The following is a 6,205-nucleotide window of genomic DNA, read 5'->3' as shown; positions in this document are numbered from 1 at the left end:
AAGTTGATCAGTTGCACATAGCAACCAATCAGATTGCTTCTTTCATTCTTAACAAGACCTCTGAAAAATAAAAGAAGTGATCTGATTGGTTGCTATGGGCAACTGGTCAACTTTTCCTCTCCACAGGTTTTGATCCCTGATTGTCTTCATATATAGGATGAGAATCTTCTGACACAGTGAGTAGCCAACCATTTCTGGGCATAAGACATCAGAACTTGCTGGGTGCCCTACGGTTGCCTGGACAACTGTACCCCCAGCATCAGCCGCCTCTCACCTCATCACATGGGGCAGATCGGGCAGCAGGTTTGGACACTTCTGTCATCCACATTTTGTTAACAATATTTTTCACACACAGAAATAAATGAGTCAAACAAGTCAAAGAACAGTTTAAACAAAGGGAACTTTATTAATTATTTACAAAAATGTTTGTGTAGGGATTTTATGTAACCTCCATCACTCACAAAGAGCGGACAGTAACTAACTCAGGACAGGAAAAACCTCCAGAGGAGAGGAAACCTGTAGGGAATCCATGGCTACTGTACTGCCCTTCCTCTGGGCATACTAAAGGAGGTTACCTCTAGAATTTGGGCCAATGTGTCCGTGTATGTGCTGCCCCACAGCCTGGAAGGTGTGCATCTAAGATAGGAAAAGAAAAGAGAGATTAGTTACATGTTTATTATAGAAATGCACATGGAACTGGACAAAAAGATGTGATACTTACCAGTCACAGGCGGGTATGAATGTGTATTCCTAGGTTCCTACAGTTAAGGCCCCTCACTGATGACAATGGTTATGACATCACATGTGTGACCTCACGGGAGTTCTATTTCAGTAGTGCTGCTTTCTGATTGGCTCAAAATCAAAAAAACTAGTAGTGCTGCTTTCTGATTGGCTGAAAATCCAAAAACCTTTTTAACATATTCTGCATGACTTATTTCAGGGATTTTTGGCAATTTTTATTAAAATGGCTCTACTCCCTGTGGGTACATTATATTTGTTTCTCCTAACCAGACACTCAGTATTTGTAATATGATTTGGTGGCCCTAACAGCCTGGGCCTATAGGTTTCTTACACAGATCACTGCGGCTCTAGCAGGCTCAATGGGGGAGATTCATCAAGACCTGTCCAGAGAAAAAGTTGCCGAGTTGCCCATAGCAACCAATCAGATCACTTCTTTCATTTTTGAAAGGGCCTCTAAAAAATTAAAGAAGCGATCTGATTGGTTGTTATGGGCAACTCAGCAACTTCTCCTCTGGACTGGTTTTGATAAATCTCTCCCAATGGGCAGCGCTGGCTGCTGGGACATCTGACGAGTGAAGCCCCTGACGTTGCGGCGTGGAGAGGAAGGATATTATTCGTCAGACGTCCCGGCAGCCAGCGCTGCTTATTGATTTAAAGTGGTTGTGGCTCCTGCTGCCAATTCAAGATCAGGCAGCATAGGCCGAGATTGACATACTGCATCAGTGATCCCCTGTGGCTGTCCAGCAGTTTCAAAACTACAACTCCCAGCATGCCCTAACAGCCGAAGGCTGTCAGGGTATACTGGGAGTTGTAGTTTTGCAACAGCTGGACAGTCTTCTGTTGGAAGGGGGAAAAAAAAAGATAAAGCAATTTGTAAATTAAAAAAAAAAAAACATGAGCTTTGAAAAAGGCCACACATAAGTTGTGTTTGAAGGAAAATGGTCACCCGTTCACCCACGCTAAACCCGAAACACTGGGTTATAGTGTGGGTGCTGGTCACGTGAGCACTCGTGCCTCCTGAGCGCTCACGTGGCCAGCGCCCATGAATATCCAAGTCCGGCCAGAGGGCCGCCTCCAGCGTGCAATTCAGCGCAGGAAGAAGCTGACCTTCAGAGGGACACCGTGCCGGACTACAGGTACGCATATCGGTCAAAGAGCTTGCATCGGTCTCATGTTCACCTGCACTATAACCCTGTGTATCGGGTTTAGTGTGACTGAATGGGTGACCGTTTTCCTTTAATCCCAGTCTAAGCCTAGGAACAGACACAATTTTTGTTTGAGGGTTTTTTTTAGCAAAAAAAACAAAAACACAAATAAATTCCCCCTCATTTCTTTTCTCCCAAGATGCCATTGTGGTGTGCCACAGGGTGTAAAGGTGTGAGGTGTATGGGGCAGGTGTTATAGCCTAGGGGCTGATGTTATTAACCCCTAAATGTTAGTGACGCCAGGGCGTAGCTTTCCCGGTAACCACCCGAACGGTAGCACCACTATTCCTTGGTTAGGCAGGGTAATAAAAGTCCAAGACCAAGTTAGGGTTAATGGTAGCTTTAGTGAGGTAGACGGATAGTACAATCTTTACAGCTAGGCCAGGATCCCAGAGAAGTGACCAGCAGCACAGAGGGGACCTTGCAGCTTGCTGGGACTTGCAGTGTCTGGACAGACTTTAACTCAGCCACGCTGACTATAATAGACTTGAATATAGACTTGACTGTAGGTAGTGACAGCAGACATAGACGACCTGACTTACTGACATGTGGCTGCTGGTTAGGCTTATGGCCTCCAGATGTGCTGGACACTGGCTCTGAGACATCTGGACTAAACTTAACCTTAGCAGAGAATGTGGTCCTTAACTCAAAGGTCCTTAAAGGTCCATTATCCATAATACATCTAATATACATGTGGTAGCTTGGGGGGTGTAGGGTGAACAGGGGTGTAGCTGAGCGGTGATGAAAGGGTGTAGTATTAACCCTTGAACAGGGCCGGACTGGCCTAGCGGGATACCAGGAAAATTCCCGCTAGGCTGACCGCACAATGGGCCAGCAGGGGCCGGCCTGTGTGCAGCTACACAGTGGCTGCTCACTTGTGTGAAGCGGCCACAGAGAGGCGGAGCTATGAGCTGTATGCTCACATCCCCGCCACTCAACCCAGTACCTGCGCATCCAGAGCGCAGTGATTCCCAACCTAGATTTTTTTTTTACATTTCCCTCCCTGGCGCCGCAGGGCGGAGGGAAGTTAGTGTGCGCTGTGAGGCTGTAACAGGACCTGCGATGATGTCACCATCATGTGATCAGTCACATGGAGGAGTCACATGATCAGGGGCTGCTGTTCTAGGCCTCAGCGTACCCCTACGTCCCCCAGCCTCATTTAGCTTCACCCTCCCCCTGCGGCCCAGAGAGGGGAAGTATGCGGAAGCCGGGCCGGTGTAGTAACCCGTGCGGCCGTGCCCCAGCGTCCCCCCCCCCCCCCGCTGCGGCCCAGTGATTTCCCTGCCCTAGAGGGGAAGTATGCGGAAGCTGCGCCGGTGTGAGGTGTTTTTTTGCGCCTCCTTGCGTCCGCTCCGCATAAAACCACCTCACACCGGGCCGGTGTAGTGACCCGTGCCCCAGCATCCCCCTCCCCCCTGCGGCCCAGTGAGTTCCCTGCCCGAGAGGGTGAAGTATGCGGAAGCTGCACCGGGCCGGTGTAGTGACCCGTGCCCCAGCGTTCCCCTCCCTGTGGCCCAATGAACGATTGCCCTGCCGGAGCCCTGAGTCGGTGCCCTGCCGGAGAGGGGAAGAACGAAGAAGAAAAATGGCTTTCCTAAGGTACTGTACCATATCCATCCCCCCCTCACCCGTGTCCATCCCCCCTCCCTCACCCATGTCCATCCCCCCTCCCTCACCCATATCCATCCCCCCCCCTCACCCATGTCCATTCCCCCTCCCTCACCCATGTCCATCCCCCCCTCCCTCACCCATGTCCATCCCCCCTCCCTCACCCATATCCATCCCTCCTCCCTCACCCATGTCCATCCCTCCCTCCCTCACCCATGTCCACCCCCCCTCACCCATGTCCTCCCCCCCCCCTCCCTCACCCATGTCCACCCCCCCCTCACCCATGTCCACCCCCCTCCCTCACCCATGTACACTCCTCTACACCCCACTGCCACCACTGTAAACCCCTCTATCACCCCCTACACCCCTCTGTCACCCCATATAGTCCTCTACACACCTTTCTCCCATGTACACCCCTTTTTCACCCATGTACAGCCCTCTGTCTCCCCCGTATACTCCTATACACACCTGTCTCCCATGTACACCCCCTCTGTTACCCCTTTACACCTATACACCCCTGTATTCCTCTTCACTTGTAAAATGCTGGTAAAGTGCGGAGCCTAATAGATTTGTTTTGCAGGTTTAATGGTGAAGAGTTGTGGCTGGAAGAAATGGTCAGGACAGTCTGGACCAGACGAATGACGCTGATCAGAGAAGACGTCACATGTGAGTTGCTGTATAAAGCAGCACTTAAAACTACATACCCACTGATACATAGATATATAGATATTGGAATTTGTGTGCATTGTGGCTTTTTTTTTAAATAATAATACATTTTTTTTTTTGCTCATCAACTTCGGTCAGGGTGCCCCGCGAAAATGTATTTTTTTTTGGAGGGGTGCCCTGAGCCGAAAAGGGTTGGGAAACACTAGTAACAGTATGATGGTAATATGTAGGGTAATAATATTCCTCCTTTTATGGTGCCATTATTGTTAATATCAGTCTAAGTATAGAGGACTTGGTCAGTTACAGTGTGATGGTAATATTTCCTTTCCTCCCATACTATTGTTACTTGGTAAATGTATGACTCATATAGACATATTCAGTATTATAATGCATGGAAAATTGACACATATATAAATTGCTCCAGCATAGTGAAATACAGTAGCAATTTATTTCTTCGAATGTCGTGACGCCAGGTTGTGGGTTCCTCTGTATATATATATATATATATATATATATATATATATATATATATGCTACCGCCACCCGTCCCAGGAACGATAGGGAGGAATAAAGGATTGTCCACAGCAGGAATTATATTGAACTTGAAATAACTTTACTGCAGATTTTATGCAGGATGCAATTAACAACAGTTTAGGCTCCTCACAGGTTGTCTGGGACCTTTTAGGGAATAAGCTTTGAATCCTTGCTTTACGCTGTTCCACTGAATTTAGGGGTATATTCTAGGTTCAGTAATCACGTAGGATTTTAGGATGGAGTTGGATAAACTCACGTTTTAGCATGCGGCTGCAATTGGTAGGCTTCAGGCCTAATTTGCTTGTAGAATTGTGCAGAGCTTTGCTCGCTGTCATATCCCGGAGGAAAGAGAGGAAAAAAAGCAATCATTGGATACAGCGCCCTTATATCTGAAGGGGCAGGCTCAAAGCTTTTAGGTTCCCCAAACCTGTCACTCCTATTACAAAGGATTGTGGATATAACACATGACCTAGTCACATGACCCGCAGGTCCTTGACCCCTAGCAGCTTAACACAATTATTAGAGATCACGTGATCTAAGGTCCTGTACATTACTTACACTACATTACAATATATTAAATATATACAATTTTAAGATTATTAGGAGGCGACTAGGGGTTATCCCACCAGGAGAGCCCTAACAGCATGAGGAACTCTATGGGGACTTACGACTAAAGGTACGGGACCGAGTCCAGTACCGGGACACCACAAACCCCCTTACTAAAGATGAGTCGGCCTCGACGATTGTCCCCTTAGACAGAGGGACGAAATGCTGAGAGTCTTTAAACAGTCCTGGGCATAATGAGAATGTCCTTTTAGTCAGGCTGAAGAAAACACAATATAAAAAGAGTCATTGCGTACGATGATAATGTCCTTGCAAGCTCCAAATATAAAATATATATATTTTTTTTGTATATATCAACAAGATTACATTGATGTACAGACAAGAAGTACTAGTGAAATCACAAACAGGATTGTATTATCCATGAATTCACGAACAGGATGATATTACCCTGTTTAGAATTAAAGGGGTACTCCGGTGAAAACCTTTTTTCTTTTAAATCAATTGGTGCCAGAAAGTTAAACATATTTGTAAATTACTTCTATTAAAAAATCTTAATCCTTCCAGTACTTATTAGCTGCTGAATGCTACAGAGGAAATTCCTTTCTTTTTGGAACACTGGTGACATCACGACCACAGTGCTCTCTGCTGACATCTCTGTCCATTTTAGCAACCGTGCATAGCAGATGTATGCTAAGGGCAGCATGGTGGCTTAGTGGTTAGCACTGCGACCTTGCAGTGCTCGGGCCTTGGGTTCAAATCCAACTAAGGACAACAATAAATAAAGACTTATTATTATAATAGCGTCAGCACAGAGCACTGTGCTCGTGATGTCATCAGACAGCATTCCAAAAAGAAAAGAATTTCCTCTGTAGTATTCAGCAGCTAAT

The sequence above is a fragment of the Hyla sarda genome, chromosome 8, assembly GCF_029499605.1.
Source record: "Hyla sarda isolate aHylSar1 chromosome 8, aHylSar1.hap1, whole genome shotgun sequence".
Taxonomy (NCBI): domain Eukaryota; kingdom Metazoa; phylum Chordata; class Amphibia; order Anura; family Hylidae; genus Hyla; species Hyla sarda.
Note: the sequence above shows the minus strand (reverse complement) of the source record.